Genomic DNA, 27,206 nt, shown 5'->3' with positions numbered 1-27,206 from the left:
AGTGATTGTAAAACACGCTTCAGTAGTACAGCAGGAGCAGTGTGATGGTAGAACACGCTTCATTACTACAAAAGGAGCAGAGTGATTGTAGAACACGCTTCATTAGTCCAACAGGAGCAGAGTGATTGTAGAACACGCTTCATTTTGTCGAAAAGATCAGTGTTATTGTAGAACACGCTTCATTAGTCCAACAGGAGCAGAGTGATTGTAGAACACGCTTCAGTAGTACAGCAGGAGCAGTGTGATTGTAGAACATGCTTCATTGGTCCAACAGGAGCAGAGTGATTGTAGAACACGCTTCATTTTGTTCAACAGAGCAGTGTTATTGTAGAACACGCTTCATTAGTCCAACAGGAGCAAAGTGATTGTAAAACACGCTTCAGTAGTACAGCAGGAGCAGTGTGATAGTAGAACACGCTTCATTGGTCCAACAGGAGCAGAGTGATCGTAGTACACGCTTCATTGGTCCAACAGGAGCAGAGTGATTGTAGAACGCGCTTCATTAGTACAACAGGAGCAGAGTGATTTATAAAACACGCTTCAGTAGTACAGCAGGAGCAGTGTGATAGTAGAACACGCTTCATTACTACAACAAGAGCAGTGATTGTAGAACACGCTACGTTTCCACAACAGGAGCAGGTTGATTGTGGAACACGCTTCATTAGAACTACAGGAGCAGTGTGATTGTAGAACACGCTTCATTACCCCAACAGGAGCATAGTGATTGTGGAAAACGCTTCATTGGTCCAACAGGAGCAGAGTGATTGTAAAACACGCTTCAGTAGCACAGCAGGAGCAGTGTGATAGTAGAACACGCTTCATTACTACAACAGGAGCAGTGATTTTAGAACACGCTTCATTGGTCCAACAGGAGCAGAGTGATCGTAGTACACGCTTCATTGGTCCAACAGGAGCAGAGTGATTGTAGAACGCGCTTCATTAGTCCAACAGGAGCAGAGTGATTGTAAAACACGCTTCAGTAGTACAGCAGGAGCAGTGTGATTGTAGAACACGCTTCAGTAGTACAGCAGGAGCAGTGTGATAGTAGAACACGCTTCATTACTACAACAAGAGCAGTGATTGTAGAACACGCTACGTTACCACAACAGGAGCAGGTTGATTGTGGAACACGCTTCATTAGAACAACAGGAGCAGTGTGATTGTAGAACACGCTTCATTAGTCCAACAGGAGCATAGTGATTGTGGAACACGCTTCATTGGTCCAACAGGAGCAGAGTGATTGTAGAACACGCTTCATTAGTCCAACAGGAGCAGAGTGATTGTAGAACACGCTTCACTAGAAAAAAACGGAGCAATGTGATTGTAGAACACGCTTCATTAGTCCAACAGGAGCAGGTTGATTGTAGATCACGCTTCATTGGTCCAACAGGACCAGAGTGATTGTAAAACACGCTTCATTAGTCCAAAAGCAGCAGAGTGATTGTAGAACACGCTTCATTAGTTCAACAGGAGCAGTGTGATTGTAGAAAACGCTTCATTTTGTCCAACAGAGCAGTGTTATTGTCGAACACGCTTCATTAGTCCAACAGGAGCAGAGTGATTGTAAAACACGCTTCAGTAGTACAGCAGGAGCAGTGTGATGGTAGAACACGCTTCATTACTACAAAAGGAGCAGAGTGATTGTAGAACACGCTTCATTAGTCCAACAGGAGCAGAGTGATTGTAGAACACGCTTCATTTTGTCGAAAAGATCAGTGTTATTGTAGAACACGCTTCATTAGTCCAACAGGAGCAGAGTGATTGTAGAACACGCTTCAGTAGTACAGCAGGAGCAGTGTGATTGTAGAACATGCTTCATTGGTCCAACAGGAGCAGAGTGATTGTAGAACACGCTTCATTTTGTTCAACAGAGCAGTGTTATTGTAGAACACGCTTCATTAGTCCAACAGGAGCAAAGTGATTGTAAAACACGCTTCAGTAGTACAGCAGGAGCAGTGTGATAGTAGAACACGCTTCATTGGTCCAACAGGAGCAGAGTGATCGTAGTACACGCTTCATTGGTCCAACAGGAGCAGAGTGATTGTAGAACGCGCTTCATTAGTACAACAGGAGCAGAGTGATTTATAAAACACGCTTCAGTAGTACAGCAGGAGCAGTGTGATAGTAGAACACGCTTCATTACTACAACAAGAGCAGTGATTGTAGAACACGCTACGTTTCCACAACAGGAGCAGGTTGATTGTGGAACACGCTTCATTAGAACTACAGGAGCAGTGTGATTGTAGAACACGCTTCATTACCCCAACAGGAGCATAGTGATTGTGGAAAACGCTTCATTGGTCCAACAGGAGCAGAGTGATTGTAAAACACGCTTCAGTAGCACAGCAGGAGCAGTGTGATAGTAGAACACGCTTCATTACTAAAACAGGAGCAGTGATTGTAGAACACGCTTCATTGGTCCAACAGGAGCAGAGTGATTGTAGTACACGCTTCATTGGTCCAACAGGAGCAGAGTGATTGTAAAACACGCTTCATTAGTCCAACAGGAGCAGAGTGATTGTAGAACACGCTTCATTTTGTCGAAAAGATCAGTGTTATTGTAGAACACGCTTCATTAGTCCAACAGGAGCAGAGTGATTGTAGAACACGCTTCAGTAGTACAGCAGGAGCAGTGTGATTGTAGAACATGCTTCATTGGTCCAACAGGAGCAGAGTGATTGTAGAACACGCTTCATTTTGTCCAACAGAGCAGTGTTATTGTAGAACACGCTTCATTAGTCCAACAGGAGCAAAGTGATTGTAGAACACGCTTCAGTAGTACAGCAGGAGCACCGTGATTGTAGAACATGCTTCATTACTGCAAAAGGAGCAGAGTGATTGTAGAACACGCTTCATTAGTCCAACAGGAACAGAGTGATTGTAGTACACGCTTCATTGGTTCAACAGGAGCAGAGTGATTGTAAAACACGCTTCAGTAGTACAGCAGGAGCAGTGTGATAGTAGAACACGCTTCATTACTACAACAGGAGCAGTGATTTTAGAACACGCTTCATTGGTCCAACTGGAGCAGAGTGATCGTAGTACACGCTTCATTGGTCCAACAGGAGCAGAGTGATTGTAGAACGCGCTACATTAGTACAACAGGAGCAGAGTGATTGTAAAACACGCTTCAGTAGTACAGAAGGAGCAGTGTGATAGTAGAACACGCTTCATTACTACAACAAGAGCAGTGATTGTAGAACACGCTACGTTTCCACAACAGGAGCAGGTTGATTGTGGAACACGCTTCATTAGAACTACAGGAGCAGTGTGATTGTAGAACACGCTTCATTACCCCAACAGGAGCATAGTGATTGTGGAAAACGCTTCATTGGTCCAACAGGACCAGAGTGATTGTAAAACACGCTTCATTAGTCCAAAAGCAGCAGAGTGATTGTAGAACACGCTTCATTAGTTCAACAGGAGCAGTGTGATTGTAGAAAACGCTTCATTTTGTCCAACAGAGCAGTGTTATTGTAGAACACGCTTCATTAGTCCAACAGGAGCAGGTTGATTGTAGATCACGCTTCATTGGTCCAACAGGACCAGAGTGATTGTAAAACACGCTTCATTAGTCCAAAAGCAGCAGAGTGATTGTAGAACACGCTTCATTAGTTCAACAGGAGCAGTGTGATTGTAGAAAACGCTTCATTTTGTCCAACAGAACAGTGTTATTGTAGAACACGCTTCATTAGTCCAACAGGAGCAGAGTGATTGTAGAACACGCTTCAGTAGTACAGCAGGAGCAGTGTGATTGTAGAACACGCTTCATTCCTGCAAAAGGAGCAGAGTGATTGTAGAACACGCTTCATTGGTCCAACAGGAGCAGAGTGATTGTAGTACACGCTTCATTGGTCCAACAGGAGCAGAGTGATTGTAGAACACGCTTCATTAGTCCAACAGGAGCAGAGTGATTGTAAAACACGCTTCAGTAGTACAGCAGGAGCAGTGTGATGGTAGAACACGCTTCATTACTACAAAAGGAGCAGAGTGATTGTAGAACACGCTTCATTAGTCCAACAGGAGCAGAGTGATTGTAGAACACGCTTCATTTTGTCGAAAAGATCAGTGTTATTGTAGAACACGCTTCATTAGTCCAACAGGAGCAGAGTGATTGTAGAACACGCTTCAGTAGTACAGCAGGAGCAGTGTGATTGTAGAACATGCTTCATTGGTCCAACAGGAGGAGAGTGATTGTAGAACACGCTTCATTTTGTTCAACAGAGCAGTGTTATTGTAGAACACGCTTCATTAGTCCAACAGGAGCAAAGTGATTGTAGAACACGCTTCAGTAGTACAGCAGGAGCACTGTGATTGTAGAACATGCTTCATTACTGCAAAAGGAGCAGAGTGATTGTAGAACACGCTTCATTAGTCCAACAGGAACAGAGTGATTGTAGTACACGCTTCATTGTTTCAACAGGAGCAGAGTGATTGTAAAACACGCTTCAGTAGTACAGCAGGAGCAGTGTGATAGTAGAACACGCTTCATTACTACAACAGGAGCAGTGATTTTAGAACACGCTTCATTGGTCCAACTGGAGCAGAGTGATCGTAGTACAAGCTTCATTGGTCCAACAGGAGCAGAGTGATTGTAGAACGCGCTTCATTAGTACAACAAGAGCAGAGTGATTGTAAAACACGCTTCAGTAGTACAGCAGGAGCAGTGTGATAGTAGAACACGCTTCATTACCACAACAAGAGCAGTGATTGTAGAACACGCTACGTTTCCACAACAGGAGCAGGTTGATTGTGGAACACGCTTCATTAGAACTACAGGAGCAGTGTGATTGTAGAACACGCTTCATTACCCCAACAGGAGCATAGTGATTGTGGAAAACGCTTCATTGGTCCAACAGGAGCAGAGTGATTGTAGAACGCGCTTCAGTAGCACAGCAGGAGCAGTGTGATAGTAGAACACGCTTCATTACTACAACAGGAGCAGTGATTGTAGAACACGCTTCATTGGTCCAACAGGAGCAGAGTGATTGTAGTACACGCTTCATTGGTCCAACAGGAGCAGAGTGATTGTAAAACACGCTTCAGTAGCACAGCAGGAGCAGTGTGATAGTAGAACACGCTTCATTACTACAACAGGAGCAGTGATTGTAGAACACGCATCATTGGTCCAACAGGAGCAGAGTGATTGTAGAACACGCTTCATTGGTCCAACAGGAGCAGAGTGATTGTAGAACACGCTTCATTAGTCCAACAGGAGCAGAGTGATTGTAAAACACGCTTCAGTAGTACAGCAGGAGCAGTGTGATGGTAGAACACGCTTCATTACTACAAAAGGAGCAGAGTGATTGTAGAACACGCTTCATTAGTCCAACAGGAGCAGGTTGATTGTAGATCACGCTTCATTGGTCCAACAGGACCAGAGTGATTGTAAAACACGCTTCATTAGTGCAAAAGCAGCAGAGTGATTGTAGAACACGCTTCATTAGTTCAACAGGAGCAGTGTGATTGTAGAAAACGCTTCATTTTGTCCAACAGAGCAGTGTTATTGTAGAACACGCTTCATTAGTCCAACAGGAGCAGGTTGATTGTAGATCACGCTTCATTGGTCCAACAGGACCAGAGTGATTGTAAAACACGCTTCATTAGTCCAAAAGCAGCAGAGTGATTGTAGAACACGCTTCATTAGTTCAACAGGAGCAGTGTGATTGTAGAAAACGCTTCATTTTGTCCAACAGAGCAGTGTTGTTGTAGAACACGCTTCATTAGTCCAACAGGAGCAGAGTGATTGTAGAACACGCTTCAGTAGTACAGCAGGAGCAGTGTGATTGTAGAACACGCTTCATTCCTGCAAAAGGAGCAGAGTGATTGTAGAACACGCTTCATTGGTCCAACAGGAGCAGAGTGATTGTAGAACACGCTTCATTAGTCCAACAGGAGCAGAGTGATTGTAAAACACGCTTCAGTAGTACAGCAGGAGCAGTGTGATGGTAGAACACGCTTCATTACTACAAAAGGAGCAGAGTGATTGTAGAACACGCTTCATTAGTCCAACAGGAGCAGAGTGATTGTAGAACACGCTTCATTTTGTCGAAAAGATCAGTGTTATTGTAGAACACGCTTCATTAGTCCAACAGGAGCAGAGTGATTGTAGAACACGCTTCAGTAGTACAGCAGGAGCAGTGTGATTGTAGAACATGCTTCATTGGTCCAACAGGAGCAGAGTGATTGTAGAACACGCTTCATTTTGTTCAACAGAGCAGTGTTATTGTAGAACACGCTTCATTAGTCCAACAGGAGCAAAGTGTTTGTAGAACACGCTTCAGTAGTACAGCAGGAGCACTGTGATTGTAGAACATGCTTCATTACTGCAAAAGGAGCAGAGTGATTGTAGAACGCGCATCATTAGTACAACAGGAGCAGAGTGATTTATAAAACACGCTTCAGTAGTACAGCAGGAGCAGTGTGATAGTAGAACACGCTTCATTACTACAACAAGAGCAGTGATTGTAGAACACGCTACGTTTCCACAACAGGAGCAGGTTGATTTTGGAACACGCTTCAATAGAACTACAGGAGTAGTGTGATTGTAGAACACGCTTCATTACCCCAACAGGAGCATAGTGATTGTGGAAAACGCTTCATTGGTCCAACAGGAGCAGAGTGATTGTAAAACACGCTTCAGTAGCACAGCAGTAGCAGTGTGATAGTAGAACACGCTTCATTACTACAACAGGAGCAGTGATTGTAGAACACGCTTCATTGGTCCAACAGGAGCAGAGTGATTGTAGTACACGCTTCATTGGTCCAACAGGAGCAGAGTGATTGTAAAACACGCTTCATTAGTCCAACAGGAGCAGAGTGATTGTAGAACACGCTTCATTTTGTCGAAAAGATCAGTGTTATTGTAGAACACGCTTCATTAGTCCAACAGGAGCAGAGTGATTGTAGAACACGCTTCAGTAGTACAGCAGGAGCAGTGTGATTGTTGAACATGCTTCATTGGTCCAACAGGAGCAGAGTGATTGTAGAACACGCTTCATTTTGTCCAACAGAGCAGTGTTATTGTAGAACACGCTTCATTAGTCCAACAGGAGCAAAGTGATTGTAGAACACGCTTCAGTAGTACAGCAGGAGCACTGTGATTGTAGAACATGCTTCATTACTGCAAAAGGAGCAGAGTGATTGTAGAACACGCTTCATTAGTTCAACAGGAGCAGAGTGATTGTAGAACACGCTCCATTTTGTCCAACAGGAGCAGGTTGATTGTAGATCACGCTTCATTGGTCCAACAGGACCAGAGTGATTTTAAAACACGCTTCATTAGTCCAAAAGCAGCAGAGTGATTGTAGAACACGCTTCATTAGTTCAACAGGAGCAGTGTGATTGTAGAAAACGCTTCATTTTGTCCAACAGAGCAGTGTTATTGTAGAACACGCTTCATTAGTCCAACAGGAGCAGGTTGATTGTAGATCACGCTTCATTGGTCCAACAGGACCAGAGTGATTGTAAAACACGCTTCATTAGTCCAAAAGCAGCAGAGTGATTGTAGAACACGCTTCATTAGTTCAACAGGAGCAGTGTGATTGTAGAACACGCTTCAGTAGTACAGCAGGAGCAGTGTGATTGTAGAACACGCTTCATTCCTGCAAAAGGAGCAGAGTGATTGTAGAACACGCTTCATTGGTCCAACAGGAGCAGAGTGATTGTAGAACACGCTTCATTAGTCCAACAGGAGCAGAGTGATTGTAAAACACGCTTCAGTAGTACAGCAGGAGCAGTGTGATGGTAGAACACGCTTCATTACTACAAAAGGAGCAGAGTGATTGTAGAACACGCTTCATTAGTCCAACAGGAGCAGAGTGATTGTAGAACACGCTTCATTTTGTCGAAAAGATCAGTGTTATTGTAGAACACGCTTCATTAGTCCAACAGGAGCAGAGTGATTGTAGAACACGCTTCAGTAGTACAGCAGGAGCAGTGTGATTGTAGAACATGCTTCATTCCTGCAAAAGGAGCAGAGTGATTGTAGAACACGCTTCATTGGTCCAACAGGAGCAGAGTGATTGTAGAACACGCTTCATTAGTCCAACAGGAGCAGAGTGATTGTAAAACACGCTTCAGTAGTACAGCAGGAGCAGTGTGATGGTAGAACACGCTTCATTACTACAAAAGGAGCAGAGTGATTGTAGAACACGCTTCATTAGTCCAACAGGAGCAGAGTGATTGTAGAACACGCTTCATTTTGTCGAAAAGATCAGTGTTATTGTAGAACACGCTTCATTAGTCCAACAGGAGCAGAGTGATTGTAGAACACGCTTCAGTAGTACAGCAGGAGCAGTGTGATTGTAGAACATGCTTCATTGGTCCAACAGGAGCAGAGTGATTGTAGAACACGCTTCATTTTGTTCAACAGAGCAGTGTTATTGTAGAACACGCTTCATTAGTCCAACAGGAGCAAAGTGTTTGTAGAACACGCTTCAGTAGTACAGCAGGAGCACTGTGATTGTAGAACATGCTTCATTACTGCAAAAGGAGCAGAGTGATTGTAGAACGCGCATCATTAGTACAACAGGAGCAGAGTGATTTATAAAACACGCTTCAGTAGTACAGCAGGAGCAGTGTGATAGTAGAACACGCTTCATTACTACAACAAGAGCAGTGATTGTAGAACACGCTACGTTTCCACAACAGGAGCAGGTTGATTTTGGAACACGCTTCAATAGAACTACAGGAGCAGTGTGATTGTAGAACACGCTTCATTACCCCAACAGGAGCATAGTGATTGTGGAAAACGCTTCATTGGTCCAACAGGAGCAGAGTGATTGTAAAACACGCTTCAGTAGCACAGCAGTAGCAGTGTGATAGTAGAACACGCTTCATTACTACAACAGGAGCAGTGATTGTAGAACACGCTTCATTGGTCCAACAGGAGCAGAGTGATTGTAGTACACACTTCATTGGTCCAACAGGAGCAGAGTGATTGTAAAACACGCTTCATTAGTCCAACAGGAGCAGAGTGATTGTAGAACACGCTTCATTTTGTCGAAAAGATCAGTGTTATTGTAGAACACGCTTCATTAGTCCAACAGGAGCAGAGTGATTGTAGAACACGCTTCAGTAGTACAGCAGGAGCAGTGTGATTGTTGAACATGCTTCATTACTGCAAAAGGAGCAGAGTGATTGTAGAACACGCTTCATTAGTTCAACAGGAGCAGAGTGATTGTAGAACACGCTCCATTTTGTCCAACAGGAGCAGGTTGATTGTAGATCACGCTTCATTGGTCCAACAGGACCAGAGTGATTTTAAAACACGCTTCATTAGTCCAAAAGCAGCAGAGTGATTGTAGAACACGCTTCATTAGTTCAACAGGAGCAGTGTGATTGTAGAAAACGCTTCATTTTGTCCAACAGAGCAGTGTTATTGTAGAACACGCTTCATTAGTCCAACAGGAGCAGGTTGATTGTAGATCACGCTTCATTGGTCCAACAGGACCAGAGTGATTGTAAAACACGCTTCATTAGTCCAAAAGCAGCAGAGTGATTGTAGAACACGCTTCATTAGTTCAACAGGAGCAGTGTGATTGTAGAAAACGCTTCATTTTGTCCAACAGAGCAGTGTTATTGTAGAACACGCTTCATTAGTCCAACAGGAGCAGAGTGATTGTACAACACGCTTCAGTAGTACAGCAGGAGCAGTGTGATTGTAGAACACGCTTCATTCCTGCAAAAGGAGCAGAGTGATTGTAGTACACGCTTCATTGGTCCAACAGGAGCAGAGTGATTGTAGAACACGCTTCATTAGTCCAACAGGAGCAGAGTGATTGTAAAACACGCTTCAGTAGTACAGCAGGAGCAGTGTGATGGTAGAACACGCTTCATTACTACAAAAGGAGCAGAGTGATTGTAGAACACGCTTCATTAGTCCAACAGGAGCAGAGTGATTGTAGAACACGCTTCAGTAGTACAGCAGGAGCAGAGTGATTGTAGAACACGCTTCATTACCCCAACAGGAGCATAGTGATTGTGGAAAACGCTTCATTGGTCCAACAGGAGCAGAGTGATTGTAAAACACGCTTCAGTAGCACAGCAGTAGCAGTGTGATAGTAGAACACGCTTCATTACTACAACAGGAGCAGTGATTGTAGAACACGCTTCATTGGTCCAACAGGAGCAGAGTGATTGTAGTACACGCTTCATTGGTCCAACAGGAGCAGAGTGATTGTAAAACACGCTTCATTAGTCCAACAGGAGCAGAGTGATTGTAGAACACGCTTCATTTTGTCGAAAAGATCAGTGTTATTGTAGAACACGCTTCATTAGTCCAACAGGAGCAGAGTGATTGTAGAACACGCTTCAGTAGTACAGCAGGAGCAGTGTGATTGTTGAACATGCTTCATTGGTCCAACAGGAGCAGAGTGATTGTAGAACACGCTTCATTTTGTCCAACAGAGCAGTGTTATTGTAGAACACGCTTCATTAGTCCAACAGGAGCAAAGTGATTGTAGAACACGCTTCAGTAGTACAGCAGGAGCACTGTGATTGTAGAACATGCTTCATTACTGCAAAAGGAGCAGAGTGATTGTAGAACACGCTTCATTAGTTCAACAGGAGCAGAGTGATTGTAGAACACGCTCCATTTTGTCCAACAGGAGCAGGTTGATTGTAGATCACGCTTCATTGGTCCAACAGGACCAGAGTGATTTTAAAACACGCTTCATTAGTCCAAAAGCAGCAGAGTGATTGTAGAACACGCTTCATTAGTTCAACAGGAGCAGTGTGATTGTAGAAAACGCTTCATTTTGTCCAACAGAGCAGTGTTATTGTAGAACACGCTTCATTAGTCCAACAGGAGCTGGTTGATTGTAGATCACGCTTCATTGGTCCAACAGGACCAGAGTGATTGTAAAACACGCTTCATTAGTCCAAAAGCAGCAGAGTGATTGTAGAACACGCTTCATTAGTTCAACAGGAGCAGTGTGATTGTAGAAAACGCTTCATTTTGTCCAACAGAGCAGTGTTATTGTAGAACACACTTCATTAGTCCAACAGGAGCAGAGTGATTGTACAACACGCTTCAGTAGTACAGCAGGAGCAGTGTGATTGTAGAACACGCTTCATTCCTGCAAAAGGAGCAGAGTGATTGTAGTACACGCTTCATTGGTCCAACAGGAGCAGAGTGATTGTAGAACACGCTTCATTAGTCCAACAGGAGCAGAGTGATTGTAAAACACGCTTCAGTAGTACAGCAGGAGCAGTGTGATGGTAGAACACGCTTCATTACTACAAAAGGAGCTGAGTGATTGTAGAACACGCTTCATTAGTCCAACAGGAGCAGAGTGATTGTAGAACACGCTTCAGTAGTACAGCAGGAGCAGTGTGATTGTAGAACATGCTTCATTGGTCCAACAGGAGCAGAGTGATTGTAGAACACGCTTCATTTTGTCCAACAGAACAGTGTTATTGTAGAACACGCTTCATTAGTCCAACAGGAGCAAAGTGATTGTAGAACGCGCTTCATTAGTACAACAGGAGCAGAGTGATTGTAAAACACGCTTCAGTAGTACAGCAGGAGCAGTGTGATAGTAGAACACGCTTCATTACTACAACAAGAGCAGTGATTGTAGAACACGCTACGTTTCCACAACAGGAGCAGGTTGATTGTGGAACACGCTTCATTAGAACTACAGGAGCAGTGTGATTGTAGAACACGCTTCATTGGTCCAACAGGAGCAGAGTGATTGTAGAACGCGCTTTCATTAGTCCAACAGGAGCAGAGTGATTGTAAAACACGCTTCAGTAGCACAGCAGGAGCAGTGTGATAGTAGAACACGCTTCATTACTACAACAGGAGCAGTGATTGTAGAACACGCTTCATTGGTCCAACAGGAGCAGAGTGATTGTAGTACACGCTTCATTGGTCCAACAGGAGCAGAGTGATTGTAAAACACGCTTCAGTAGCACAGCAGGAGCAGTGTGATAGTAGAACAAGCTTCATTACTACAACAGGAGCAGTGATTGTAGAACACGCTTCATTGGTCCAACAGGAGCAGAGTGATTGTAGTACACGCTTCATTGGTCCAACAGGAACAGAGTGATTGTAGAACACGCTTCATTAGTCCAACAGGAGCAGAGTGATTGTAAAACACGCTTCAGTAGTACAGCAGGAGCAGTGTGATGGTAGAACACGCTTCATTACTACAAAAGGAGCAGAGTGATTGTAGAACACGCTTCATTAGTCCAACAGGAGCAGAGTGATTGTAGAACACGCTCCATTTTGTCCAACAGGAGCAGGTTGATTGTAGATCACGCTTCATTGGTCCAACAGGACCAGAGTGATTGTAAAACACGCTTCATTAGTCCAAAAGCAGCAGAGTGATTGTAGAACACGCTTCATTAGTTCAACAGGAGCAGTGTGATTGTAGAAAACGCTTCATTCTGTCCAACAGAGCAGTGTTATTGTAGAACATGCTTCATTAGTCCAACAGGAGCAGGTTGATTGTAGATCACGCTTCATTGGTCCAACAGGACCAGAGTGATTGTAAAACACGCTTCATTAGTCCAAAAGCAGCAGAGTGATTGTAGAACACGCTTCATTAGTTCAACAGGAGCAGTGTGATTGTAGAAAACGCTTCATTTTGTCCAACAGAGCAGTGTTATTGTAGAACACGCTTCATTAGTCCAACAGGAGCAGAGTGATTGTACAACACGCTTCAGTAGTACAGCAGGAGCACTGTGATTGTAGAACATGCTTCATTACTGCAAAAGGAGCAGTGTGATTGTAGAACACGCTTCATTAGTCCAACAGGAACAGAGTGATTGTAGTACACGCTTCATTGGTTCAACAGTAGCAGAGTGATTGTAAAACACGCTTCAGTAGTACAGCAGGAGCAGTGTGATAGTAGAACGCGCTTCATTAGTACAACAGGAGCAGAGTGATTGTAAACACGCTTCAGTAGTACAGCAGGAGCAGTGTGATAGGAGAACACGCTTCATTACTACAACAAGAGCAGTGATTGTAGAACACGCTACGTTTCCACAACAGGAGCAGGTTGATTGTGGAACACGCTTCATTAGAACTACAGGAGCAGTGTGATTGTAGAACACGCTTCATTACCCCAACAGGAGCATAGTGATTGTGGAAAACGCTTCATTGGTCCAACAGGAGCAGAGTGATTGTAGAACGCGCTTTCATTAGTCCAACAGGAGCAGAGTGATTGTAAAACACGCTTCAGTAGCACAGCAGGAGCAGTGTGATAGTAGAATACGCTTCATTACTACAACAGGAGCAGTGATTGTAGAACACGCTTCATTGGTCCAACAGGAGCAGAGTGATTGTAGTACACGCTTCATTGGTCCAACAGGAGCAGAGTGATTGTAAAACACGCTTCAGTAGCACAGCAGGAGCAGTGTGATAGTAGAACACGCTTCATTACTACAACAGGAGCAGTGATTGTAGAACACGCTTCATTGGTCCAACAGGAGCAGAGTGATTGTAAAACACGCTTCAGTAGTACAGCAGGAGCAGTGTGATGGTAGAACACGCTTCATTACTACAAAAGGAGCAGAGTGATTGTAGAACACGCTTCATTAGTCCAACAGGAGCAGAGTGATTGTAGAACACGCTCCATTTTGTCCAACAGAGCAGTGTTATTGTAGAACACGCTTCATTAGTCCAACAGGAGCAGAGTGATTGTAGAAAACGCTTCAGTAGTACAGCAGGAGCAGTGTGATTGTAGAACATGCTTCATTGGTCCAGCAGGAGCAGTGTGATTGTAGAACACGCTTCATTAGTCCAACAAGAACAGAGTGATTGTAGTACACGCTTCATTGGTTCAACAGGAGCAGAGTGATTGTAAAACACGCTTCAGTAGTACAGCAGGAGCAGTGTGATAGTAGAACACGCTTCATTACTACAACAGGAGCAGTGATTTTAGAACACGCTTCATTGGTCCAACAGGAGCAGAGTGATTGTAGAACGCGCTTCAGTAGTACAGCAGAAGCAGTGTGATAGTAGAACACGCTTCATTACTACAACAAGAGCAGTGATTGTAGAACACGCTACGTTTCCACAACAGGAGCAGGTTGATTGTGGAACACGCTTCATTAGAACAACAGGAGCAGTGTGATTGTAGAACACGCTTCATTACCCCAACAGGAGCATAGTGATTGTGGAAAACGCTTCATTAGGCCAACAGGAGCAGAGTGATTTTAGGATACGATTCATTAGTCCAACAGGAATCAGAGTGATTGTAGAACAAGCTTCAGTAGTACAGCAGGAGCAGTGTGATAGTAGAACACGCTTCATTACTACAACAAGAGCAGTGATTGTAGAACACGCTTCATTGGTCCAAAAGGAGCATAGTGATTGTGGAAAACGCTTCATTAGGCCAACAGGAGCAGAGTGATTGTAGGATACGATTCATTAGTCCAACAGGAGAATAGTGATTGTGGAACACGCTTCATTGGTCCAACAGGAGCAGAGTGATAGTAGAACACGCTTCATTACTACAACAGGAGCAGTGATTGTAGAACACGCTTCATTGGTCCAACAGGAGCAGAGTGATTGTAGTACACGCTTCATTGGTCCAATAGGAGCAGAGTGATTGTAAAACACGCTTCAGTAGTGCAGCAGGAGCAGTGTGATGGTAGAACACGCTTCATTACTACAAAAGGAGCAGAGTGATTGTAGAACACGCTTCATTAGTCCAACAGGAGCAGAGTGATTGTAGAACACGCTTCATTGGTCCAACAGGAGCAGAGTGATTGTAGAACGCGCTTCAGTAGTACAGCAGAAGCAGTGTGATAGTAGAACACGCTTCATTACTACAACAAGAGCAGTGATTTTAGAACACGCTTCATTGGTCCAACAGGAGCAGAGTGATTGTAGAACGCGCTTCATTAGTCCAACAGGAGCAGAGTGATTGTAAAACACGCTTCAGTAGTACAGCAGAAGCAGTGTGATAGTAGAACACGCTTCATTACTACAACAAGAGCAGTTATTGTAGAACACGCTACGTTTCCACAACAGGAGCATGTTGATTGTGGAACACGCTTCATTAGAACAACAGGAGCAGTGTGATTGTAGAACACGCTTCATTACCCCAACAGGAGCATAGTGATTGTGGAAAACGCTTCATTAGGCCAACAGGAGCAGAGTGATTGTAGGATACGATTCATTAGTCCAACAGGAGCAGAGTGATTGTAGAACAAGCTTCAGTAGTACAGCAGGAGCAGTGTGATAGTAGAACACGCTTCATTACTACAACAAGAGCAGTGATTGTAGAACACGCTACGTTTCCACAACAGGAGCAGGTTGATTGTGGAACACGCTTCATTAGAACTACAGGAGCAGTGTGATTGTAGAACACGCTTCATTACCCCAACAGGAGCATAGTGATTGTGGAAAACGCTTCATTGGTCCAACAGGAGCAGAGTGATTGTAAAACACGCTTCAGTAGCACAGCAGGAGCAGTGTGATAGTAGAACACGCTTCATTACTACAACAGGAGCAGTGATTGTAGAACACGCTTCATTGGTCCAACAGGAGCAGAGTGATTGTAGTACACGCTTCATTGGTCCAACAGGAGCAGAGTGATTGTAAAACACGCTTCATTAGTCCAACAGGAGCAGAGTGATTGTAGAACACGCTTCATTTTGTCGAAAAGATCAGTGTTATTGTAGAACACGCTTCATTAGTCCAACAGGAGCAGAGTGATTGTAGAACACGCTTCAGTAGTACAGCAGGAGCAGTGTGATTGTAGAACATGCTTCATTGGTCCAACAGGAGCAGAGTGATTGTAGAACACGCTTCATTTTGTCCAACAGAACAGTGTTATTGTAGAACACGCTTCATTAGTCCAACCGGAGCAAAGTGATTGTAGAACACGCTTCAGTAGTACAGCAGGAGCACTGTGATTGTAGAACATGCTTCATTACTGCAAAAGGAGCAGTGTGATTGTAGAACACGCTTCATTAGTCCAACAGGAGCAGAGTGATTGTAAAACACGCTTCAGTAGTACAGCAGAAGCAGTGTGATAGTAGAACACGCTTCATTACTACAACAAGAGCAGTTATTGTAGAACACGCTACGTTTCCACAACAGGAGCAGGTTGATTGTGGAACACGCTTCATTAGAACAACAGGAGCAGTGTGATTGTAGAACACGCTTCATTACCCCAACAGGAGCATAGTGATTGTGGAAAACGCTTCATTAGGCCAACAGGAGCAGAGTGATTTTAGGATACGATTCATTAGTCCAACAGGAATCAGAGTGATTGTAGAACAAGCTTCAGTAGTACAGCAGGAGCAGTGTGATAGTAGAACACGCTTCATTACTACAACAAGAGCAGTGATTGTAGAACACGCTTCATTGGTCCAAAAGGAGCATAGTGATTGTGGAAAACGCTTCATTAGGCCAACAGGAGCAGAGTGATTGTAGGATACGATTCATTAGTCCAACAGGAGAATAGTGATTGTGGAACACGCTTCATTGGTCCAACAGGAGCAGAGTGATAGTAGAACACGCTTCATTACTACAACAGGAGCAGTGATTGTAGAACACGCTTCATTGGTCCAACAGGAGCAGAGTGATTGTAGTACACGCTTCATTGGTCCAATAGGAGCAGAGTGATTGTAAAACACGCTTCAGTAGTGCAGCAGGAGCAGTGTGATGGTAGAACACGCTTCATTACTACAAAAGGAGCAGAGTGATTGTAGAACACGCTTCATTAGTCCAACAGGAGCAGAGTGATTGTAGAACACGCTTCATTGGTCCAACAGGAGCAGAGTGATTGTAGAACGCGCTTCAGTAGTACAGCAGAAGCAGTGTGATAGTAGAACACGCTTCATTACTACAACAAGAGCAGTGATTTTAGAACACGCTTCATTGGTCCAACAGGAGCAGAGTGATTGTAGAACGCGCTTCATTAGTCCAACAGGAGCAGAGTGATTGTAAAACACGCTTCAGTAGTACAGCAGAAGCAGTGTGATAGTAGAACACGCTTCATTACTACAACAAGAGCAGTTATTGTAGAACACGCTACGTTTCCACAACAGGAGCATGTTGATTGTGGAACACGCTTCATTAGAACAACAGGAGCAGTGTGATTGTAGAACACGCTTCATTACCCCAACAGGAGCATAGTGATTGTGGAAAACGCTTCATTGGTCCAACAGGAGCAGAGTTATTGTAGGATACGATTCATTAGTCCAACAGGAGAATAGTGATTGTGGAACACGCTTCATTGGTCCAACAGGAGCAGAGTGATAGTAGAACACGCTTCATTACTACAACAAGAGCAGTGATTGTAGAACACGCTACGTTATCACAACAGGAGCAGGTTGATTGTGGAACACGCTTCATTAGAACAACAGGAGCAGTGTGATTGTAGAACACGCTTCATTTGTCCAAAAGGAGCATAGTGATTGTGGAAAACGCTTCATTAGGCCAACAGGAGCAGAGTGATTGTAGGATACGATTCATTAGTCCAACAGGAGAATAGTGATTGTGGAACACGCTTCATTGGTCCAACAGGAGCAGAGTGATTGTAGAACACGCTTCATTAGTCCAACAGGAGCAGAGTGATTGTAAAACACGCTTCAGTAGTACAGCAGAAGCAGTGTGATAGTAGAACACGCTTCATTACTACAACAAGAGCAGTGATTGTAGAACACGTGACGTTTCCACAACAGGAGCAGGTTGATTGTGGAACACGCTTCATTAGAACAACAGGAGCAGTGTGATTGTAGAACACGCTTCATTACCCCAACAGGAGCATAGTGATTGTGGAAAACGCTTCATTGGTCCAACAGGAGCAGAGTGATTGTAGAACACGCTTCATTAGTCCAACAGGAGCAGAGTGATTGTAGAACAAGCTTCAGTAGTACAGCAGGAGCAGTGTGATAGTAGAACACGCTTCATTACTACAACAAGAGCAGTGATTGTAGAACACGCTTCATTGGTCCAACAGGAGCAGAGTGATTGTAGAACGCGCTTTCATTAGTCCAACAGGAGCAGAGTGATTGTAAAACACGCATCATTACTACAACAGGAGCAGTGATTGTAGAACACGCTTCATTGGTTCAAAAAAGAGCAGAGTGATTGTAGAACACGCTTCATTCGTCAAACAGGAGCAAAATGATTGTAAAACACGCTTCAGTAGTACAGCAGGAGCAGTGTGATTGTAGAAAACACTTCTTTAGTCCAACAGGAGCAGAGTGATTGTAGAACACGCTTCATTACTACAAAAGGAGCAGAGTGATTGTAGAACACGCTTCATTAGTCCAACAGGAGCAGAGTGATTGTAGAACACGCTTCAGTAGTACAGCAGGAGCACTGTGATTGTAGAACATGCTTCATTACTGCAAAAGGAGCAGAGTGATTGTAGAACACGCTTCATTAGTCCAACAGGAACAGAGTGATTGTAGTACACGCTTCATTGGTTCAACAGGAGCAGAGTGATTGTAAAACACGCTTCAGTAGTACAGCAGGAGCAGTGTGATAGTAGAACACGCTTCATTACTACAACAGGAGCAGTGATTTTAGAACACGCTTCATTGGTCCAACAGGAGCAGAGTGATTGTAAAACACGCTTCAGTAGTACAGCAGAAGCAGTGTGATAGTAGAACACGCTTCATTACTACAACAAGAGCAGTGATTGTAGAACACGCTACGTTTCCACAACAGGAGCAGGTTGATTGTGGAACACGCTTCATTAGAACAACAGGAGCAGTGTGATTGTTGAACACGCTTCATTACCCCAACAGGAGCATAGTGATTGTGTAAAACGCTTCATTGGTCCAACAGGAGCAGAGTGATTGTAAACACGCTTCAGTAGTATAGCAGGAGCAGTGTGATAGTAGAACACGCTTCATTACTACAACAAGAGCAGTGATTGTAGAATACGCTACGTTTCCACAACAGGAGCAGGTTGATTGTGGAACACGCTTCATTAGAACTACAGGAGCAGTGTGATTGTAGAACACGCTTCATTACCCCAACAGGAGCATAGTGATTGTGGAAAACGCTTCATTGGTCCAACAGGAGCAGAGTGATTGTAGAACGCGCTTTCATTAGTCCAACAGGAGCAGAGTGATTGTAAAACACGCTTCAGTAGCACAGCAGGAGCAGTGTGATAGTAGAACACGCTTCATTACTACAACAGGAGCAGTGATTGTAGAACACGCTTCATTGGCCCAACAGGAGCAGAGTGATTGTAGTACACGCTTCATTGGTCCAACAGGAGCAGAGTGATTGTAAAACACGCTTCAGTAGCACAGCAGGAGCAGTGTGATAGTAGAACACGCTTCATTACTACAACAGGAGCAGTGATTGTAGAACACGCTTCATTGGTCCAACAGGAGCAGAGTGATTGTAAAACACGCTTCAGTAGTACAGCAGGAGCAGTGTGATGGTAGAACACGCTTCATTACTACAAAAGGAGCAGAGTGATTGTAGAACACGCTTCATTAGTCCAACAGGAGCAGAGTGATTGTAGAACACGCTTCATTACTACAAAAGGAGCAGAGTGATTGTAGAACACGCTTCATTAGTCCAACAGGAGCAGAGTGATTGTAGAACACGCTTCAGTAGTACAGCAGGAGCACTGTGATTGTAGAACATGCTTCATTACTGCAAAAGGAGCAGAGTGATTGTAGAACACGCTTCATTAGTCCAACAGGAACAGAGTGATTGTAGTACACGCTTCATTGGTTCAACAGGAGCAGAGTGATTGTAAAACACGCTTCAGTAGTACAGCAGGAGCAGTGTGATAGTAGAACACGCTTCATTACTACAACAGGAGCAGTGATTTTAGAACACGCTTCATTGGTCCAACAGGAGCAGAGTGATTGTAAAACACGCTTCAGTAGTACAGCAGAAGCAGTGTGATAGTAGAACACGCTTCATTACTACAACAAGAGCAGTGATTGTAGAACACGCTACGTTTCCACAACAGGAGCAGGTTGATTGTGGAACACGCTTCATTAGAACAACAGGAGCAGTGTGATTGTTGAACACGCTTCATTACCCCAACAGGAGCATAGTGATTGTGTAAAACGCTTCATTGGTCCAACAGGAGCAGAGTGATTGTAAACACGCTTCAGTAGTATAGCAGGAGCAGTGTGATAGTAGAACACGCTTCATTACTACAACAAGAGCAGTGATTGTAGAACACGCTACGTTTCCACAACAGGAGCAGGTTGATTGTGGAACACGCTTCATTAGAACTACAGGAGCAGTGTGATTGTAGAACACGCTTCATTACCCCAACAGGAGCATAGTGATTGTGGAAAACGCTTCATTGGTCCAACAGGAGCAGAGTGATTGTAGAACGCGCTTTCATTAGTCCAACAGGAGCAGAGTGATTGTAAAACACGCTTCAGTAGCACAGCAGGAGCAGTGTGATAGTAGAACACGCTTCATTACTACAACAGGAGCAGTGATTGTAGAACACGCTTCATTGGTCCAACAGGAGCAGAGTGATTGTAGTACACGCTTCATTGGTCCAACAGGAGCAGAGTGATTGTAAAACACGCTTCAGTAGCACAGCAGGAGCAGTGTGATAGTAGAACACGCTTCATTACTACAACAGGAGCAGTGATTGTAGAACACGCTTCATTGGTCCAACAGGAGCAGAGTGATTGTAAAACACGCTTCAGTAGTACAGCAGGAGCAGTGTGATGGTAGAACACGCTTCATTACTACAAAAGGAGCAGAGTGATTGTAGAACACGCTTCATTAGTCCAACAGGAGCAGAGTGATTGTAGAACACGCTCCATTTTGTCCAACAGAGCAGTGTTATTGTAGAACACGCTTCATTAGTCCAACAGGAGCAGAGTGATTGTAGAAAACGCTTCAGTAGTACAGCAGGAGCAGTGTGATTGTAGAACATGCTTCATTGGTCCAACAGCAGCAGAGTGATTGTAGAACACGCTTCATTAGTCCAACAAGAACAGAGTGATTGTAGTACACGCTTCATTGGTTCAACAGGAGCAGAGTGATTGTAAAACACGCTTCAGTAGTACAGCAGGAGCAGTGTGATAGTAGAACACGCTTCATTACTACAACAGGAGCAGTGATTTTAGAACACGCTTCATTGGTCCAACAGGAGCAGAGTGATTGTAGAACGCGCTTCATTAGTCCAACAGGAGCAGAGTGATTGTAAAACACGCTTCAGTAGTACAGCAGAAGCAGTGTGATAGTAGAACACGCTTCATTACTACAACAAGAGCAGTTATTGTAGAACACGCTACGTTTCCACAACAGGAGCAGGTTGATTGTGGAACACGCTTCATTAGAACAACAGGAGCAGTGTGATTGTAGAACACGCTTCATTACCCCAACAGGAGCATAGTGATTGTGGAAAACGCTTCATTAGGCCAACAGGAGCAGAGTGATTGTAGGATACGATTCATTAGTCCAACAGGAGCAGAGTGATTGTAGAACAAGCTTCAGTAGTACAGCAGGAGCAGTGTGATAGTAGAACACGCTTCATTACTACAACAAGAGCAGTGATTGTAGAACACGCTTCATTGGTCCAAAAGGAGCATAGTGATTGTGGAAAACGCTTCATTAGGCCAACAGGAGCAGAGTGATTGTAGGATACGATTCATTAGTCCAACAGGAGAATAGTGATTGTGGAACACGCTTCATTGGTCCAACAGGAGCAGAGTGATAGTAGAACACGCTTCATTACTACAACAGGAGCAGAGTTTGTAGAACACGCTTCATTGGTCCAACAGGAGCAGAGTGATTGTAGTACACGCTTCATTGGTCCAATAGGAGCAGAGTGATTGTAAAACACGCTTCAGTAGTACAGCAGGAGCAGTGTGATGGTAGAACACGCTTCATTACTACAAAAGGAGCAGAGTGATTGTAGAACACGCTTCATTAGTCCAACAGGAGCAGAGTGATTGTAGAACACGCTCCATTTTGTCCAACAGAGCAGTGTTATTGTAGAACACGCTTCATTAGTCCAACAGGAGCAGAGTGATTATAGAAAACGCTTCAGTAGTACAGCAGGAGCAGTGTGATTGTAGAACATGCTTCATTGGTCCAACAGCAGCAGAGTGATTGTAGAACACGCTTCATTAGTCCAACAGGAACAGAGTGATTGTAGTACACGCTTCATTGGTTCAACAGGAGCAGAGTGATTGTAAAACACGCTTCAGTAGTACAGCAGGAGCAGTGTGATAGTAGAACACGCTTCATTACTACAACAGGAGCAGTGATTTTAGAACACGCTTCATTGGTCCAACAGGAGCAGAGTGATTGTAGAACGCGCTTCATTAGTCCAACAGGAGCAGAGTGATTGTAAAACACGCTTCAGTAGTACAGCAGAAGCAGTGTGATAGTAGAACACGCTTCATTACTACAACAAGAGCAGTTATTGTAGAACACGCTACGTTTCCACAACAGGAGCAGGTTGATTGTGGAACACGCTTCATTAGAACAACAGGAGCAGTGTGATTGTAGAACACGCTTCATTACCCCAACAGGAGCATAGTGATTGTGGAAAACGCTTCATTAGGCCAACAGGAGCAGAGTGATTGTAGGATACGATTCATTAGTCCAACAGGAGCAGAGTGATTGTAGAACAAGCTTCAGTAGTACAGCAGGAGCAGTGTGATAGTAGAACACGCTTCATTACTACAACAAGAGCAGTGATTGTAGAACACGCTTCATTGGTCCAACAGGAGCAGAGTGATTGTAGGATACGATTCATTAGTCCAACAGGAGAATAGTGATTGTGGAACACGCTTCATTGGTCCAACAGGAGCAGAGTGATAGTAGAACACGCTTCATTACTACAACAAGAGCAGTGATTGTAGAACACGCTACGTTATCACAACCGGAGCAGGTTGATTGTGGAACACGCTTCATTAGAACAACAGGAGCAGTGTGATTGTAGAACACGCTTCATTAGTCCAAAAGGAGCATAGTGATTGTGGAAAACGCTTCATTAGGCCAACAGGAGCAGAGTGATTGTAGGATACGATTCATTAGTCCAACAGGAGAATAGTGATTGTGGAACACGCTTCATTGGTCCAACAGGAGCAGAGTGATTGTAGAACACGCTTCATTAGTCCAACAGGAGCAGAGTGATTGTAAAACACGCTTCAGTAGTACAGCAGAAGCAGTGTGATAGTAGAACACGCTTCATTACTACAACAAGAGCAGTGATTGTAGAACACGTGACGTTTCCACAACAGGAGCAGGTTGATTGTGGAACACGCTTCATTAGAACAACAGGAGCAGTGTGATTGTAGAACACGCTTCATTACCCCAACAGGAGCATAGTGATTGTGGAAAACGCTTCATTGGTCCAACAGGAGCAGAGTGATTGTAGAACACGCTTCATTAGTCCAACAGGAGCAGAGTGATTGTAGAACAAGCTTCAGTAGTACAGCAGGAGCAGTGTGATAGTAGAACACGCTTCATTACTACAACAAGAGCAGTGATTGTAGAACACGCTTCATTGGTCCAACAGGAGCAGAGTGATTGTAGAACGCGCTTTCATTAGTCCAACAGGAGCAGAGTGATTGTAAAACACGCATCATTACTACAACAGGAGCAGTGATTGTAGAACACGCTTCATTGGTTCAAAAAAGAGCAGAGTGATTGTAGAACACGCTTCATTCGTCAAACAGGAGCAAAATGATTGTAAAACACGCTTCAGTAGTACAGCAGGAGCAGTGTGATTGTAGAAAACACTTCTTTAGTCCAACAGGAGCAGAGTGATTGTAGAACACGCTTCATTACTACAAAAGGAGCAGAGTGATTGTAGAACACGCTTCATTAGTCCAACAGGAGCAGAGTGATTGTAGAACACGCTAAAGTAGTACAGCAGGAGCACTGTGATTGTAGAACATGCTTCATTACTGCAAAAGGAGCAGAGTGATTGTAGAACACGCTTCATTAGTCCAACAGGAACAGAGTGATTGTAGTACACGCTTCATTGGTTCAACAGGAGCAGAGTGATTGTAAAACACGCTTCAGTAGTACAGCAGGAGCAGTGTGATAGTAGAACACGCTTCATTACTACAACAGGAGCAGTGATTTTAGAACACGCTTCATTGGTCCAACAGGAGCAGAGTGATTGTAAAACACGCTTCAGTAGTACAGCAGAAGCAGTGTGATAGTAGAACACGCTTCATTACTACAACAAGAGCAGTGATTGTAGAACACGCTACGTTTCCACAACAGGAGCAGGTTGATTGTGGAACACGCTTCATTAGAACAACAGGAGCAGTGTGATTGTTGAACACGCTTCATTACCCCAACAGGAGCATAGTGATTGTGTAAAACGCTTCATTGGTCCAACAGGAGCAGAGTGATTGTAGAACACGCTTCAGTAGTACAGCAGGAGCAGAGTGATTGTAGAACACGCTTCATTTTGTCCAACAGAGCAGTGTTATTGTAGAACACGCTTCATTAGTCCAACAGGAGCAAAGTGATTGTAGAACACGCTTCAGTAGTACAGCAGGAGCACTGTGATTGTAGAACATGCTTCATTACTGCAAAAGGAGCAGAGTGATTGTAGAACATGCTTCATCAGTCCAACAGGAACAGAGTGATTGTAAAACACGCTTCTGTAGTACAGCAGGAGCAGTGTGATAGTAGAACACGCTTCATTACTACAACAGGAGCAGTGATTTTAGAACACGCTTCATTGGTCCAACAGGAGCAGAGTGATCGTAGTACACGCTTCATTAGTACAACAGGAGCAGAGTGATTGTAAAACACGCTTCAGTAGTACAGCAGGAGCAGTGTGATAGTAGAACACGCTTCATTACTACAACAAGAGCAGTGATTGTAGAACACGCTACGTTTCCACAACAGGAGCAGGTTGATTGTGGAACACGCTTCATTAGAACTACAGGAGCAGTGTGATTGTAGAACACGCTTCATTACCCCAACAGGAGCATAGTGATTGTGGAAAACGCTTCATTGGTCCAACAGGAGCAGAGTGATTGTAAAACACGCTTCAGTAGCACAGCAGGAGCAGTGTGATAGTAGAACACGCTTCATTACTACAACAGGAGCAGTGATTGTAGAACACGCTTCATTGGTCCAACAGGAGCAGAGTGATTGTAAAACACGCTTCAGTAGTACAGCAGAAGCAGTGTGATAGTAGAACACGCTTCATTACTACAACAAGAGCAGTGATTGTAGAACACGCTTCATTGGTCCAACAGGAGCAGAGTGATTGTAGAACGCGCTTTCATTAGTCCAACAGGAGCAGAGTGATTGTAGAACACGCTTCATTAGTCCAACAGGAGCAGAGTGATTGTAGAACAAGCTTCAGTAGTACAGCAGGAGCAGTGTGATAGTAGAACACGCTTCATTACTACAACAAGAGCAGTGATTGTAGAACACGCTTCATTGGTCCAACAGGAGCAGAGTGATTGTAGAACGCGCTTTCATTAGTCCAACAGGAGCAGAGTGATTGTAAAACACGCATCATTACTACAACAGGAGCAGTGATTGTAGAACACGCTTCATTGGTTCAAAAAAGAGCAGAGTGATTGTAGAACACGCTTCATTAGTCAAACAGGAGCAAAATGATTGTAAAACACGCTTCAGTAGTACAGCAGGAGCACTGTGATTGTAGAACATGCTTCATTACTGCAAAAGGAGCAGAGTGATTGTAGAACACGCTTCATTAGTCCAACAGGAACAGAGTGATTGTAGTACACGCTTCATTGGTTCAACAGGAGCAGAGTGATTGTAAAACACGCTTCAGTAGTACAGCAGGAGCAGTTTGATAGTAGAACACGCTTCATTACTACAACAGGAGCAGTGATTTTAGAACACGCTTCATTGGTCCAACAGGAGCAGAGTGATTGTAAAACACGCTTCAGTAGTACAGCAGAAGCAGTGTGATAGTAGAACACGCTTCATTACTACAACAAGAGCAGTGATTGTAGAACACGCTACGCTTCCACAACAGGAGCAGGTTGATTGTGGAACACGCTTCATTAGTCCAACAGGAGTAGTCATTTTAGAATACGCTTCAATTGTCCAAACGGAGCAGAGTGATTGTAGAACACGCTTCATTGGAACAACAGGAGTAGAGTGATTGAAGAACATGCTCCATGAGTCCAACAGGAGCAGAGTGATTGCAGAACACGCTTCATTAGTAGAACAGTTTCAGTGTGATTGTATAACAAGCTTCACTAGAAAAACAGGAGCATTTTGATTGTAGAACACGCTTCATTGGTCCAACAGGACCAGAGTGATTGGAAAACACACTTCATTAGTCCAAAAGCAACAGAGTGATTGTAGAACACGCTTCATTAGTACAACAGGAGCAGAATGATTGCAGACCACGCTTCATTAGTCCAACAGGAGCAGAGTGATTGTAGAACACGCTTCATTGGTCCAACAGGAGCAGAGTGATTGTAGAACACGCTTCCTTATTACAATAGGAGCAGAGTGATTGTAGAACACGCTTCATTGGACCAACAGGAGCAGAGTTATTGTAGAACACACTTCATTAGTCCAGCAGGAGCAGTGTGATTGTAGAATACGCTTCATTAGTCCAACAGGAGCAGTGATTGTAGAACACGCTTCATTAGTCCAACAAGAGCAGAGTGATTGTAGAACACACTTCATTGGTACAACAGGAGCAGTGATTGTAGAACACGCTTCACTAGAAAAACAGGAGCAGTGTGATTGTAGATCACGCATTATTGGTCCAACAGGACCAGGGTGATTGTAAAACACGCTTCATTAGTCCAAAAGCAGCAGAGTGATTGTAGAACACGCTTCATTGGTCCAAACAGAGCAGATTGATTGTAGAGCAGGCTTCAGTAGTCCAACAGGAGTAGTGATTGTAGAACACGCTTCAACACTACAACAGGAGCAGGTTGATTGTAGAAAACACTTCATTAGTACAACAGGAGCAAAATGATTGCAGAACATGCTTCATTAGTCCAGCAGGACCAAAGTGATTGTAAAACACGCTTCATTAGTCCAACAGGAGCAATGATTGTCGAACACGCTTCATTAGTCCAACAGGAGCAGTGATTGTAGAACACGCTTCATTAGTTCAACAGGAGCAGTGTGATTGTAGAACACGCTTCATTAGTCCAACAGGAGCAGAGTGATTGTAGAACACGCTTCATTAGTCCAACAGGAGCAGAGTGATTGTAGAATACGCTTCATTGGTCCAAACGGAGCAGAGTGATTGCAGAACACGCTTCATTATTATAACAGGAGCAGATTGATCGTAGAACATGCT

The 27,206-nt window shown here is 44.0% G+C and overlaps 1 protein-coding gene across 1 annotated transcript in view; it reads left to right on the top strand.

The window, feature by feature from the left end:
• The window catches only part of tmem132a (transmembrane protein 132A), a 66,111-nt gene that overhangs the window by 23,334 nt on the left and 15,571 nt on the right, over positions 1 to 27,206 (top strand).

The sequence above is a fragment of the Embiotoca jacksoni genome, unplaced genomic scaffold (genome assembly GCF_022577435.1).
Source record: "Embiotoca jacksoni isolate LCO1_2020_lvr unplaced genomic scaffold, fEmbJac1.0.p SCAF_103, whole genome shotgun sequence".
Taxonomy (NCBI): Eukaryota; Metazoa; Chordata; class Actinopteri; family Embiotocidae; genus Embiotoca; species Embiotoca jacksoni.
The sequence above is the reverse complement of the archived record's forward strand: the minus strand, read 5'-3'. Positions and strand labels throughout refer to the sequence as shown.